The sequence below is a fragment of the Protopterus annectens genome, chromosome 2.part1 (assembly GCF_019279795.1).
Source record: "Protopterus annectens isolate FY-2018-M chromosome 2.part1, PAN1.0, whole genome shotgun sequence".
Taxonomy (NCBI): domain Eukaryota; kingdom Metazoa; phylum Chordata; order Ceratodontiformes; family Protopteridae; genus Protopterus; species Protopterus annectens.
This window is the reverse complement of record NC_056729.1, coordinates 243,820,105-243,837,125: the sequence shown is the minus strand read 5'-3', so window position 1 is coordinate 243,837,125 and position 17,021 is coordinate 243,820,105.

Here is a 17,021-nt window from a genome sequence, read left to right as displayed (position 1 = left end):
CATGCTTGACAGATTTATTGCTTTAAAGAAAGCACTGCATACTAAAGTAGATCTATGGTTTTGGGCTGTATCTTTATCTCTCCAAAGAACACAAAGAATGCCTGTTAACAAATGCGGTTAGCCACTCATTAGACAAATGAATTTACTAGGCTGAAATATGCACTATCCCAGAAGTTAAACAAATGCAAGTCCTAGATGGATGAATGCATTTTTGTGCGGGGTATGAAGAATTCTTTTATTTACCAAAATCCAGGTGAAAAGGATCACAAGAATTATTTACTGTATACTTCAAGTAATATATAATTTTAAATTTAGCATTTAAACATTTAAAATCTGCACATGCAGATTCTAAAGTTTCATTTAAACTGGAGTGGTAATGTTAGATGAATTTCAGTTCAAGCATTTTAACTTCGTTGCCTTAATGGATAAGGTAGGTGAGCTCCTGCCCTTTTCCTTCATTTCACTGGTTAATGTCCTTCTAAAAAATGTTTTCTTTCTGTATCTCTAAAGATTGTGTTTGATACATTATATTGGATACTATTGTCCTTCTGATGTTGACCTAATTATCGACAGTTATACTAACTTGTTTCACTGTAGTCTTTAAAAAATCATTAGCATTAAAGTAGGGGCTAGATTAAAAAAAAATCATACAACAGAAATACCATATTATTTGGGTGGCTGTTATACTGCAATATACTCATTCTGGTTTATTTAGTCAGGATGGATTAACCTGATTAACCCAACCCCAATAATCATGAATGTTTCAAAGCATAATCCACTCCCTAACCATATATTATTGCTAAACTATTCAATGACATGGCTTTTAAAAACACAAATACACCACTAGTATGTCTGGAATGAATGAAATAGTCATATAATATCTGTATTACCCATCGCAAACACAGGCAGTGTCTAAAAACCCATTTTGAGCATGACCAAAGGTCTCAACAAAGAAAAGAGATAGAAAGATAATTTTCTTTGCTATCAGAAATTGACAACTTTAAAAATTAAGCAAGTATTGCTCTGGAAATGTATGTGTTTGTAGGTTCAGTTTTCAAGATTAGATCCTACAGACCTTTAAGACTCCTGATTGTACTAATCCCAGATGTTATCTTGCACCTTGCATGTATTTATAAATGAGGTTTGTCAAGAGACCAATTTTTTCAGGGACATCTTCAGATAGGGGTTTAGATTGAATTAGCAATGGGATTTAGGAGGGTAAGGGAAGAAGCTAGTTGGGGGGGTGAGGAAATGGTTAAACAGGAAAGTATGATGATTGGATGGAAGTGAGGTAAGTGTAGGGAGGGGTTTAATAAGTGTTGTGAGAGTGTAACTTGACTGGGTAAGGAATCATATTTAGTTGGTCAATGAAGTTATCTTTATGGAAATGTAATAAAGGTCATCATTGTCATTTGGTGTGATGTGTGTTGTTTGAAGGGGACCTGGAAAATGATCATTTTAAGAAAGTGAATGATGACTTCTGTCATTTTTTTATTTATTATCATTTTTGTGGTGATCATTAGCAACCTGTACGCCCTGTGCATGAATTTTAAAACAGAACTAGGTTAAATATATACTTCTAGAGCAAGTAGAAGTCACCTCTAAGTGGCCCATGAAAAACAGCATATGATAATAATTCCCAAAGCCCTTCTGAGAAGTTCAAGGTTTCCAATCCTGGAATCATTGTATTTATTTATTTATTTTACATTTGATGACCGGGAAAGTCCGACTGGACACAGGTCCATTTTCAGGGGAGGCCTGGAGAGAAAAGCTTAACTTAATACAATGCTACAATACATGTTGTAAAATACATAACTGTGTTCTTAAGGCATGCAATTAAACATTTAAAAAACATATTTAACATTTTTGCATAGACATAAAAAATCAATAGCATCAGAATAAAAATTCAGCATTCCAACACAGACATTTAAATCACTACTATCAAAAAAGACCATTGTTTGGTAAGAATAGGTATTCAGAGGTTAGAAATTTATAGTAAGAATAGGTTTTCAGAGGTTAGAAACTTATAGGTGATCCTTGGCGGAATCCTTGCGACACTGCAATGTAGTGGCCTAGCCTGGGAGGTCTCATGTGCACAACCAATTGTTAATATAGTGGGTTTTGAGTAGTTTCTTAAATAGTGAAGCAGAGCTTGTAGAAGTATGCTTTAGAGGTTTTATTGAAATGCAGTAGTGGTACAATGCTCATCCTGAAGACAGTGTACATGGAATGTATTATTAAATTGGGTATAATTTTACATCTTTTTACCTCTTTAATAAATTACCTCTATCTGCACTGTACACACCCATCATCTGGACAAGTATTACTTCTCCTTCTCTCACACTGCCTTGTCTCCAGCTAGCTTATATCACTGCTCCCATCACTACAATTTTTCCCCTTGACTCTCTTCAGCTTGTGACTTCCTCTTTCTTATGATTTTACCTCCTATTATCGCTACTTACTTTGCTTATGTTTTACCTCCTATCACCTCTACTTACTTTGCACTACCTAATGCCTTGCACAGGTAGTATTTTTAGTTCTTTTTTTCTTCATGATATGTCAAGCCATCTGCACTGTACACACCCATCATCTGGACAAGTTCTTTTTTTCTTCATGATAGGTCAAGTCCAAGTCCAGATGCTATAAAAAATAAATAAATAAATAAATAATTTTCAATTCTGTATTTAAATACTGCTGTTGTTGCTGTGTGTTTTTGATTCACTAATTGCTTTTCTGTTGTTTTGTATGCTAGTTAGTTGCTAACTCCTGCTTAGTAGTTTAGTTATCCTCTTGTATATATTTTTTCTTAGTGTGTTACCGTAGACTGTTACAGTGGAGCTTTTCTCCTCGGGCCTCTACTGAAAATGGACATGTATCCAGTTAGACTAGCCCGGTCAACAAATGTAAAATAAATAATAAATAAATAAATAATAATATATGCAGTTCAGAGAATATGATAGATATACTAGTCATATTTTAAACTATCATTTAGCGTTCTTTTCTTCTAGTAAGTTCATTTTTTTACTTTACCATTTATATTGCAATCATAATTTATATCCTTTTTGACATGTGCCATCATGTTTTATCAAATGACATTAAAGGTAAGGTGATTGCCACATCAGGTATGTACATACTGTAAACCACCTGGTTTGAAGCCACCTATAAGTCTGACAATCCAGAAATCATTCCTCATATTTATAACTAAAAAGAAGAATTCCATGGACATGCTAACTTTCATGGAGAAGAAGCATTCTCCAAAAGACTCCAACTGTATGACGGATTATCTCTGTTTTGTTCTTAATTTCCTTTTCATTGAGTATTCTTCAATCATTCAGACCCACATAGGAAGTGATTTACTTGCAGGTTATGACATTTGTTGTGTTATTTAACTGCTATTGAGATGAATTGTGACCATTGCAGATAGTATCAGCACAAAGGGACCTCCAGAACACTAAAAGATAATGGATGCTAATTATAAAATTGTCAGTTAGATTGCACTAGTGACTGAAATCACAGAAGACACAGTTAAGATCATTACTGCAATGCACCAGAAAGCAGTTGAGACTACTCACTTTAGTTGTTGAAAAAATTCACCTCCAAAAAGGATGTAATTATTTTTAACACTAATTCCATAAGTATTAGACACATGGATGGTGAAAGGGTGGTGGAAAAATAGCTCAGGAAGAAAATTCTAAAAAATGTGTGTGGTTTCAACCTCACCAAAATTGAAAATAACATATTAGATGACTTGAGGAACAACAAGAACATCATGGTGATGAAACTGGATAAGGCAGGGGGCATGGTACATATGGATACAATTACTTATAAGGCCAAAATGTTGGACATTCTAGGTGATATGGACACCTATACTAGGGTCTCGAAAAATGAGATAAATGTGGTGTTAAGGAAAATAGATTTAATTTTGAGTGATCTTTTAATTGACAGTCTTATAGATGTACTTACCTACAACTACTTTAGGAATGACAGGCCAAGAATACCCACAATTTTTGCTATCTCTAAGGTGCTTAACGATGAAATTAACCCCCTTTAAGACCAATAGTATCAGCTGATGGTTCTAAGATGGCCCCACTATCCAAATATTTGGATAAAAAACTTAAGGCTTTGTGGGGAGGGGGGAATGAAATTCTAAAAGATTCATGGGATTTTCTTTTGAGTATTAGGCCTGAGCAATGCACCAAAGATCTTCTTTTTGTAACAATAGATATATAAGACCTATTTTCCATGATTCCACACAAAGAATATTTAGAGTGGTTTGAGGAGGCTCTTGTAGAAAACAGTTGATGTCAACAAAATGTTTTTCATGTGTGTCTAATACTTATGGAGTTAGTGTTAAGAAATAGTTACTTCTTTTTTGGAGGGGAATTTTTTAAATGACTAAAGGGCATAGTAATGGGGATCAATTGTGCACCTACATATGCCAACATTGTGCTGGTAATGTGGGAGGAAATAGTTTACATTGGATTCCAAGTATAAGGCTTGTTGGTCTCTCTACAGGTGGTTCCTTGACGACATATGTATTTTTTGGGTGGATACGGAAAACAGACTGAAAGAATTTATCGAATATATTGAGAGTACAACACACTTTTTGAAATTTACTTATAACACCTCTCGTGAAAAGATCAATTATTTGGATGTAACCCTTTACAAGACAGACTTAGGGTTTAAGTCAACATTGTATAGGAAGGAAACTTTTTCAAATTCTTATTTGCACTATACTAGTGCTCATCCCTTGCACCAGAAAAGAAGTATAATTAAGGGGCAATACATTCAAGTCAGTAGAATGACCTGTAATTACGCAGACTTTAACTTTGAATGTAACACACTAAAAAATTATTTTTGGAAAGGGGTTACCCTTCGAATTTAATAAACAAAGTTTGTATAGAGGTTATGGGACAGAGAAACAATAGGTTTTGTCCACTTTTGTTTAATGGGCTGCTACAGCCAACTACTTATAAGATCAGGTCTATGGAAAACGAGTTTGACCGCCTGATTATGGAATTTAATGGGGATACACACTTAGTAAAGGGGGTCATCAAAAGAGAATGGGAAAAGTTTGCCGAATGTACTGATTTGACAACTATTAGGAAAGAGCCACTTAGAATTATATATAAGAAAGTTCTAAATATAAAAAAAATTGGTGGGAGGTGGGAAGGTGACCTAATGGTTAAGGTGTTTGCCCTACAAACACAAAGTGCAGGGCTTGAGTCTCACAAGGGATAATTGGCTAGGTTTAAAATGGCTCGCAAGGGCAGTTAGCTTAGTACTAATCTATGAACCTATGAACCTATTTGCTGGAATGGAACAATGGTCCCATTAGTAGAGTTAATATGAGAAGGAAGGGTACATGCAAATGTAAAGCATGTTCCCAATTCCCCTATGTAATGAACTGTGAAATCGTGACTATCAATAGTAGAGGTAAGGATATCAAAGGGAAAACGCTTAACAATTATAACACTTCAGGGGTGGTATATACTTGCCTACCTGTGTCATATGTCAAGCCTTCTATGTCGGTAAAACTGAGCGCAAGTTAAGAAGCCATGTTTATGAACATTATTACAATATTAAAACACAAAAATGAAAAGATTACTTTGTACAAACACACTAAGTCATGCGGGGGGCAACTTTTCCCTTTTTGTCATTGAAAAGTTACCTTTGGATTTGAGAGGAGGGCACTGGGAAATGAAATTGGAATATAGAGAATTATTTTGGCAAATAAGCTTGGATGCTAGTACCCCACATGGGCTTAACGAAAATATAAGTTTAGCACCTGTGCTCAAATTAAGGGCAGCTAAGTTGTAAGATTCCCCTTGGAAATATGTTAGCAATTTTGTCCTTTTCCAGAGTTTTTTAGAGGTATTTTTTTAAAAGCTGTATTAACAATTTACCCATCGAAAAGGTTTTTGAAGTGTTGGTTTAATGTGATTTATTGATACTTTTATGTATTGTATATCACTGAAACTAGTAGGGTTTTCAGGTTTGACCACTAGATAGAGCATTTGATCACCTTTTTACTGTTCAGCACTTGGCTAACACTTTCAGCTATTTAATCTTGGAGGGGCTTTTTTATAAAAAATTATTCTGAACTATGGTGACCTAACTGAAGGGAAGAATATTAAAATATGTAAATATGTGGTTGGAATAAAGTCTGTTGGTGCTTGTGGAAACTGTCATCTTGTGTGCTCCATTGTGGTGTGCCATTTTGTGGAATTTTTATTTGGCCTATGTAGGGTTACTAGTTGTTTGCCTTCAGATTGGAGTGTCCTAGTGGGTAAGTAGGTTTGGAGGAGTGAGTTAAGTAATGGGCAGGTATGGGGTTGATATATTACTTTGTGTACCATATTATTGGCAGTGTAAGAGGTATGGTACTTAAGCCATTTAAGGCTACAGAGAACTGTGCAGTGTTGAGTGTTATAGGATGCATTTATAGCAAATTTAGCAATCTTATTATAGTTGGATTCTAATTTGTTTTTTAGGGTAGTCTGGATATTTTTCAGAATGGGTGCAGCATAGAGGAGAGAGGGGAGCAGGTAAGTAGCAGCCAAAGTGTTTGTTTGTGGTGGAGCTCATGAACTTTTTGTGACAGTATAGCATTCCTAGTTTGCAGTGGGATTTTTGATTGCATTTTGAATATCCAGATCAAAAGAAACCTTATTATCCATGGTTACTCCTAGTAGTTTGACTTGGGAGACAACTTTTAGTTGGGTTTTGTTAAGAGAAAATACTTTAAATTCAGTTGAGAGATTTTTGGGTGTGAATAGGAGGAGCTTAGTTTTACTTGGATTCAGCAGGAGCTGGGCATTGTTTAGCCAGGCCTCTATGAAAGTGAAGGAGGCTTGGGTTATTTGCTGAATGTGTTTTGTGATATTGGAGATGGAGATGATGTTTGAATTGTCGGTCTATTTTATCAGGGAGCTTTGGTGACAGGCAAAGTGCAGGTGATTAACAAAGATGTTAAAGAGTAATGGTCAGAGAATGGACCCCTGTGGGACTCCAGTGTTGTTAGGTAGAAAGTGAGAGGAGGTTCCCTGCCATTTTACACATTGTTGTCTGCTTGGTAAGTAATTGTTGAATCATAGCTGGGCAGAAGGAGAAAGACCATGAGTAGATAGTTGTAGAAGGTTTGGGTATGAAACAGTATTGAAGGCCTTGGATAGAACAAGAAGTATTACAGATGTTATTAGTCCGGAATCCCTGGTTTTGTTGACTGCATCTGTAAAGAAGACTAATGCAGTGGTTGCACTATGAGAGAGTCTGAATCTGTGTCGTGTGTGGGTGAGTAGATTATTTTGTAGGGTTTGATTAAGTAGCTGTTTATGTATGCATTTTTCTAATAGTTTGGATGCGGAGAGAGTATAGCGATGGGGCAATAATTTGAGATGTCAAAGGATTTACCTCTTTTGTGCAGGGGGGTTATTATGGATTTTTTCAGAGGGAGGGGATGTAGGATTCTGAGATGGACTGGTTAATGAGTATACTGATAGGATAAGCTATGGCACCGGCGGGTATTTTTAAGTACTCTGGTGGGAGGTTGTCGGCAGATGGAAAACAAGGTTTTGATTTGAGAAGTAATCTATGGATAACTTGAGTGGGAATAGGTTGAAAAGTGGAGGGGGAGTGTTGATGAGTTGCTGGCATGACCTGCAGGCAATGGGAAGGTGAGAGAGAGTGTTGTGTGTTAGTTTGGGAAGGGCTGGGGTTGTGATGAGAATGAGATTGAAGGCTGGGTGGAGGAATTGAGTAAATTGAGTATGGTCTCTATGAAATGTGTATTGAAAGCTTCTGCTATTTGTGATGGGGTTTTTTGAGTGGCAGGGAATGGGTTTTCTTTTGTCTCAGGGGTAAGGAGCTGAGATATGTTTTTTTGAGTTGTTTTCATGGGAGTTTAACTGCTGGGAGAAATATAACTTCTTATCTTTATTTAATATTTTCTTGGCATGGCTGCATAGTTGTCTATAGTTTTGAAAGTTAGAGTAATTTTTGTTTTTTTGCTATTTCTGCCAGGCCTTGTTTCTTTTTACAAGAATGTTTTTGGTACTTTTGTTTAGCAAAGGAGCATGATTAGTTCTTACTCTGTTGCAGTGGAGGGGGGGCTAAGTTGTTAACGATTTCTAGGAATGTTTTGTTGAAGTGGCTGACGGCTTCGTCTAAAGGTAGGAAATTTAGTGTGGACCAATTTATAGATTTTAGTATTGAGTTAAATTGTGTAAGTTACGTGTTACCAATAACCATTCCAGTGCAATGCATTTTCCAACCATATTGCAGAATACTTTTACTATAAAATGTAGTACCATTTCATATCTTTTACTTGTTTATTTGGTGCTTATCACTAGCATATTGCACAATACATTCTCACTGTAAAATGTATTACCATTTAATAACATACACCTGCTTATTAGATGCTTATCAGTAACATTTTTCAGACCATTTTCCCCATGTAAAATGTTGTACCATTTCATATATTACAGCAGCTTATTAGATGCTAAGTAAACACTTTCAATAAAGTATATAATGATGTAGCATCAAATTATGAGTGAATTTATTGTCGCCGTTTTGTGTGTCTCTATACCCTCCCTTTCTCTTTTTCTTATTTTAATTATCCATGACATTACATGCCTTTGTTTCTTTTTCTCCTATTTATGTTAATTTTTTCACAGGTCCAGAGATCTCAGGAGCAGCCCAACCATTTGTCTCCCTGGGCATGGAACATTTGCTCTCCGCTGTCCAAGGGACATCCTCACAAGGTTGGACCTGTGGCTATGGTCCTGTAAGCACCCTGATTCTGAGCAGCCTGGTAACAATGGAGCACATGGGCCTTGGAAGCAACTAGAGATCATGGTGCAGTATGCAGAGGACAGGCAGGTTTGGCCCATACAGGATGTTCTTCTGTAGGTGCAAGGCTTGCTGCCCCAGTCAGCTTTGACAACCAAGCCATTGCAGGCCTCTGCCCTCAACATGAGGCCCTTCTACAGCACAGCCATCAAGCAGTGGAAATATTTGAGGTTCTGCAGACAAGGGTGGGCCAGCTTGAACTGCTTTTCACCTCCCACATTCCCTAATCCTCTCTCCTATACCCTCTATCCTGCTACCTTCCCAAACTTACCTCTTATATAAAATAAAAAATTTCAAAATGCGTGGGGTCATATCCTCTACCAAAAATACAGCAACCCTCCTCTCACACCTCCTCAAGCATAGCCCTCTTGATATGCTCCTTTTGTGTATCCCTTGTTGCTATGTCTCCATATTTTCCATCTTTTCTATTTTGCCCTTTCACACCTTTCAAAGCCACAGTCAGGGTGTCCTTGTAAGGATGCGCCCTATAGGCAATTCATTCTGAAGAGCTGTGATGGGTGGCACGTGTCTTAACTGACTGTCATTAGTTCTAGTGGGCATGGGCACTGCTGCAGTTCTATGTAAATTTTAAAAAAGTCCTAAGTCAATTGAGACTTTACATTTTAAGGTATTAATTCCCACATAACTAAACTATTATTTTTCCTATGTTAAACAGTTTACAATAGTATGTATTTCCTCACTCAAACTCTCACACTGCCAAAGTCATTGCTAATTATCTGCACTCAGAATATTTGAATATAGGCATAGTTGCATTATTTGCCAATAACAGCTACTCAGCTGTGAATAACAGGACTCTAAATACCAACTTTTTGTATATTTTAGGTAGATCCCAATAAAAGATGTGAGCACAGAAATACAAACAAATTAGTTGACAATTTCATGTTTTATATTTGTGACGAGCTCTGATTTTATCAGTAGAAGTAAGCAGGACAGTAAACATGGAAAACTAAAAATGCTGTGCTTTGTGAGCATAAAGTTGTTGCAAAGAATGATAACAGACAATGAATGCTATAAACTTCCATAATTCTAACCTTTAAAGTAAATGTTTAATAGCAGTATATTTACTATGGTCAAATGTAGCAACAGCTCATACAGCATGGAATCATACATTTAACATAAAGTCTAATTTTTATGCTTGCTTTTAGATGTTGTAGAAACATGACAAACCAATAATCTGTGTACCACTTTGTATGAGGAAATATGTAAGTGGGATATAATGCATTCTTTTAATATCTGGATGGGTACTCAGGTATCAGATTGTCCAGTAATTACTCACTTCATTCAGAGAGCTGTCTTACAGAGATATAATTTTCTTCCATCATCCACTTATATACTCCCTGCAAGAGCACAACATATGTGGACAAGCTAATTATAACTTTCACTGTTAATTGAATGAAACAAAATGTTCAAATAAATTAAAGAGAAAAATTGCGTGCTTCCTACAGTTCTTATGTTATTTATTATTATCTGGACATGCATTTGTTATCTGCGTTTTAATTTGTTTGCATGTGTTTATGTCACTGGAGGCTTACTGAATTTATCATAAATATCTTACATTGTCAGTATGATGTGTTTTATATATTTGCATAAAGGAATAAACATTTTCAAGTAGACATTTGTGTAGGCTATACAGCTATGTTGTTTACTTAATGAGGAAGTTCAGTTTGCTTCACAGAAAGAGTACAAACATTACCCAGTACATACTGTAGCAGAAAATAAGAAACTAATAATTGAAGGGCCAGAAAAAACATCATTTATGAAAGGTAGACAAATAAGGGGTTGCAGAGTTCTACTTAAATTATTAATCTGAGTAAAATGCCTGCCAACAACATTTAACTGTGCTCATCTCTTTTAATAACCACACAAATATTTATATCATAACTGCGGTAGTGGTGCTGTGGTAGCATTGTCGCCTCGTAGCAAGACATTGTCACGTTCGATTCTCAGCTAGAGCGTCTTCTGTGTGGACGCATACGTGAATGGGGCATGTCTTCATTGAAGGTTGTGCATCAGGGCTGGTAACCCGGTACGTAAAAATCCACTACCAATCATTAGCGGACCGGAGTTCCGCTGTGGCGACAACTATCCGGGAAAAGCCGAAAGACACAAACAAACAAATATTTATAACATGGATTGTCCCTGAACAGCATGAATTATCTAGTGATATTTGCGCGTTTATTGCATTGTTATATTGTACAAGCCTGGCTGCATGTGTTGGACTTACAGATGCATTTGTGGCATAACCTGCTGAGATACATCACTGTCCATGAATTGGTTGTGCAGTAACAACCATGACGAGCAGTTACTCCAAAACCATATCCAAAAGATAGGACTCAGTCAGCACTATTGAATCATATGCCAATATACTGGCAAAGCTTTGTGCTCAGTTCCAAAAAGGACTAGTCAACATCAAAGTTAGCTTTATTATCATTCAGACCATACAGCAACAGAGCATAGCTGAAAGAAATTATGTTTCTCCAAGCTCATGTGCAAACATAAAAACAGAAAGAAACACACACAATCAATAACAACAACAATAGAGTCTAAGCCATCCAAAGGCACCAGAGCTGCATTAACCATGCTTGACCCATCACAGTGTTGATTATAGTGACTGCAGCAATTCTCACCATCCACACTGTTGCTAGCTCCATCCTCAACACCAGCAAGGTCGCAAGTCCCAGACTGGTCTCTCTGGCTCAAAAGAATTTAAAATAAAAAAACAGTAGTCGGGTTTCCAGTACCTGCATTTGTTATAACTGCCACTCTTGAAGGCCCAAATGGCAACAGCTGGTCCAATAATCTCCAAAACAAAGCAAATCCACAAGATCAAGCAAAAGCGTAACGGCTGCAGACAACTGCACACTAAAATAAGTCATCCGGACTCCCAAACGGACAACAAATCGCCAAATCTCATAAAAAACACAAAACACACATTGAGAGCCAGAGTAGCATTGAAATAATTCACTGTTGTACATTGGCAAGGCTCAGCAATGCAGGAGGCCAAATCAGTGGTGAAGCACATTGGAATGACTAGGCTTTCCGCTGAGAGAGATGCTCCACCTGTACTGAGGACTAGGTACTGCAGGCAGAGTACCTGGTAGAAACCAGACTGTCTTTATTACTTAATCAACAAACAGATGGAACTATGCTCAAGGATTGTGGAGCTGGGGGAAGGCATGCTTGGGATCATTCACATGCACAGTTGTGTGTAGTATGAGCTGTCCATTGAAGTCTTTTGGAGAGATAACCTACATTAGTATTTTAGCAAAAATTGAATAAAATCCCTGGTGGGTTAGTGGTGCCAATGCTGGTCTGTTTTCCCAAATAAGATGACTACAGGCATGATGGTCATGCTTCCCTTCATGCCTTCATTCAACAGTCTGCCCTACCAGTGGATCTGTTGCACTAAATGGCCTCAAAGTCATGATGTTCCATCTGTATGTCATATCTTGCATTGCAAGTATGGTTTCTGCCAGCAATACCAGATCAAAACATACAGATGAGAACATCAGGCAGACATGGTGGCTTCATCATGTCCTTGAGCAGTTTCAGTACTATGCTCATATTATGTAATGAAGTTCATTAAGAGAGCATTACATAATCTAATTACCTCATCAGAGACCAGTGGGCTTCCATTTCTTTCAATATCTAATGGCTATAAGGTATTGAATTTGGTAAGCCCAGCTGCTGGCATGATATAATCTTGGGAGAGCAGGGTTTTATTGATTGTTGTCGAGATAGTTGTTGGTAGAGGCTGTTTACTCTCACCATGTCAATGTTACAGAATCCAGGCTTTTGACTGCTAAGTACTTAGTGCTTATTTTATATTCATACTGCATACGAGGAATGAAAACGTCTCTTTCAGTGGGGTTGCTGCATAAGAATATGTGGTTGAGAGTTTAAATACTAGATTTTCATTTCATTGCTTTTAAAGATTCTTGGCTGATAAAAATAGGAGGAGAGGCATATAGAGTGCTTTCAAAAAACAAACAACACAAATGAGTGTGAGCACAGTCACACATGCATACACACACACACACACACACACACACACACACACACACACACACACACACACACACACACACACTCACAGATGCAGATGGCACCATATATTTATATGTGTGCATGGGTACATGAAGAATGTTCAAACCACTACCTAACTGATTTGTTTTGTTGAATAAAACTGTTCAAAAACTAGATTACTTAAATAAATGGAAGGATGAATGAATGAATGAATGAATGAATGAATGAATGAATGAACAAAATATTTTTGTAGTCGGGACAAGTCCCCTGTACTGTCATGTTGGAGACTGTACTCCTCCCAAAGCTCCATTTAACTTAAAGTCTGTCAGTCATGTTCTGAATCAAGTGTATGTAACAAACCTTTGGAGATGGATATAACCTGTTTACTGTATAAAATAACAAATTATACACTTTTTAAATGTGTGTTGTTTATGCATTTTATTATTTTTTCATTTTATTTTTTTTCTCAGAACTGAAAATCCCTGCCTTGACATCACAAATGATTGAACCTACAATGCCTCACTATCTAAACTAACATGTAGGCTTCTATAGTTTCATGCTTAATGGGTTAGCGGTAGTTTTTATTTCTTAGAAAGACATGTTATCAATTAGTTTGTGGGTGGGATACCTTACATTAGAAAATTAACACATGGGATGATGTAAAAGTGATACCACAATGTAAGTAAGAAGATGCACCCTTAAAGAGATGTTTTTATTTTTTAAACCTTACTTGTAATGCTATCAGCTGTATATAAATAACCACCTAACCCCTACCATGACTTCATTTTGTGGGTATAGAGAAAAACTAAATAAACAATAAGGCGTGGCCATGGGTGCATCCTGTGCCCCACTCTTTGCCAACATAGTTCTGCTAAGTTGGGAACTGGACTTTGTCTTCAAATGCCTTGAATTTAAGAAATATAGGGTCTATTTCAGGTTTTTGGATGATTTGTTGATAATATGGGATGGTTCCCATCAGGATTTCATCCAATTTGTGGACGTCTTGGCTACCAGTACTTCATTCCTTGAGTTTACATACACTGTTAATGAAGGCAGTATTCAATATCTGGACATAGAGACTACAAAGCTACCTGATGAAGGTTTTGAAACAGAAATATACCGGAAACCTACTTTCTGTAACACTTTTCTGTTTTCTGTTACTTTCTAGTAATGTGGATACCAACAAGCATTTTGCTGCTGCTCCATCATTTGCTTTTAAAAACAAGAGGAATATAAAGTCATTACTGGAAATGCAGGTAAAGTTGGTGGGGTTGGCCCACCCACTACTAGGAAATGTGGACACTGTCACCAATGTCCCTTTATTTGTTTATTCCTGGGTGACACGTGGCTGTCCAGGTTGACTACTGTTTGCCATGGGGGTAAGTTTAACTGTGATCCTGCCTGTTGTTTATCACTTTGATGCCTGCAGTTTCCCGAGTTTGAATGACACTATTTCTATTTCCAGTGAGCTTAAGAGAAGGGCTAATATTCGTTAAAATCATATTTTATTATTGGGACAGTTTGTATTTTATTTTGTACAGTTCTTTTTCTTAACTGGATTTTCTTAATTGTAGAAATGTTGCATCAGCAGTTTTGTGGATGTTTTCCCTTTAATTTGAGGAGGGGTTTAGCACTTGTTTGGCACCTCTTTTATACATAAAAGGAGTTCCTTTTTACTGCCCCTGCTAATTATATAATCAAGCTCCAAGATTGCACTAAAGTGGGGAAAGAAGCAAAACTCCAATCTCTACGGTACCATGATCCTTCACAATGAAAGTCTTTCTTGCTCAATGTTCTGAGTTTTCAATGTTCCCAGTTCAGTGTTATAATATCCACTGTTGTGAACATCCGATGTTTCGATCGGGATCCATACATATATATATATATATATATATATATATATATATATATATATATATATATGTATGTATGATCGAATGTACACTATGCTGACACTCAGGAGAGTAATGCCTTAACATTGAATTCACAAATATCCACACATTCTGCACTCCAGAGAAGACTAAACCAACAGCAAGGAGTTTTGTAGGGGGGTAAGTCCCCTGTACCACCAAACCCCCTTCTAATTGTATATATTAACTCAGAGATTCCACAGTCTCTGGGGAAAGTAAGTATTCCCCAATTCAGAGATTATTGATCTTTCACTCCTTCTGACAATCTGTCTGCATGTCTGCATCAACCAAATGGTTTCATCCAAACACGTGTTGGCATAATGTACATTTGATCAGGTGTCCAACACACACACACACACACACACACACACACACACACACACACACACACACACACACACACACACACACACACACACACACACATATATATATATATATATATATATATATATATATATATATGTATATATATATATATATATATATATATAGATATTTATAAACAAAAAACCTTACAGGCTTGCAGGAAGAAAGACTTGGATCCGTAGTAGGATGAAAAGCTTTAATAAGTTGTAATATTTAACAGATAAAACTAAATAAATCAATGCATAGTATTTGAGTGCTTTCATTCGTTAGGTTGTTATACATCGAACTTCAAAAGAAATACAAAGGAAACAACTGCAAAGACTGTATTTAACTCAAACTTAGGTTGGTAGGGTGATGTTATTTCCTACCTGATCCATTTAAGGTAACATTTAACATTTAAGTTGGTGTTGAGGTCAGAAAATGTATCAGCCTTGAGAAGAATTTGCCATTTTAGTTCTCTGACTTCAAGGAGGGGGTTGCAGTCCCCGAACAGGGTAGTCCCTTGTTCTAAGATCAGGAAATGTAATTTCAGGGCAGGGGGACATGTCATGTTACATTTGGCTAGAGTGTTCTAGTCATCGGCACTCCGGATGGCTTGGTAGTGTTCTAGGTCGAATGCTCTAGCCAAATATAGCATGACTTGTCCTACTGATATTCAATAAAGGTGTTTAAAAAACAAAAGATCTAGCAATATGCTATTATGACTTCCTACAATGGGCAGAGCAATCTTGATGTGTTCCAGATTAGAATTTACTCTGAAAATTTTAGTTATGCTAGAAGGTCCAAGAGACAGACTCTTCGAAAAAGGTACTATTGGAGCAGCAAATGCTTTGGCCTATATGTAGAAGCTATGGATAAAAGGCAGAACCTCTCCATGGCAAAGCATGAGAGTAAGATTCTGCTCAGGTTCAGGGTATTATCTGCATCTGATACATGCATAATGAGGTGCAACATGTCTTACTGCATATCTTTCTCTGCGTGTGTGTGTGTGTGTGTGTGTGTGTGTGTGTGTGTGTGTGTGTGTGTGTATACATATATATATATATATATATATATATATATATATATATATATATATATATTTATATATATATGTGTATATATATATATATATATATATATATATATATATATATATATATATATATATATATATATATATATATATATTTATATGTATGTATATTTATTTTTTATTTGGTTAGGTTGTTATCACCCTGTACTGCTGACATCTCACTGTCAACAATTACTCACTTGAGTTGGTTGTGGTGCAGCTGCAGTTCAAGCAGCCATGTGTCTAAGCCCTCCTTCTGTGGTGGACATGAAGATTTTCTCTGGGTTCAGCTGTGGGCATGTGCTTTCCTGTCCACACTCCAGAAAAATACCTTGCAGATGCAGCTTAGCAAAAAAGCCAACTAACTCCAGGACCCTTTGAGCTGTAAGTCATATACCTTCTCTCTCCAGTAGGTGTCAGTGTTGCAATGAGTTGGATTACCCCTCTCCCTTGCAGGGTGGGCAAACTGGTATTAGAACTATATTTACCCACTCCTCCCAGTGCTCAAGCCACTATTATACCATGACGCCCGCATTAATATTCCAAAACCTGCACGCTGATTGGCCAGCGTGCACGTTGTAAATCGACTTATACTAATGGAAAAAGGTCCGGTCGGCCGGACTTTTTCCATTAGTATAAGTCTTTTTTAAAACACTGTCTCGCTATGTTAAAGGAGTTTAACATTGCGACACAGGTTTAAAAAAAGCAATGGAGATCTCCGTTGCTTTTTTTAAAGCTGTCTTGCTATGTTAAACTCCTTTAACATAGCGACACAGTGTGTAAAAAGCAAC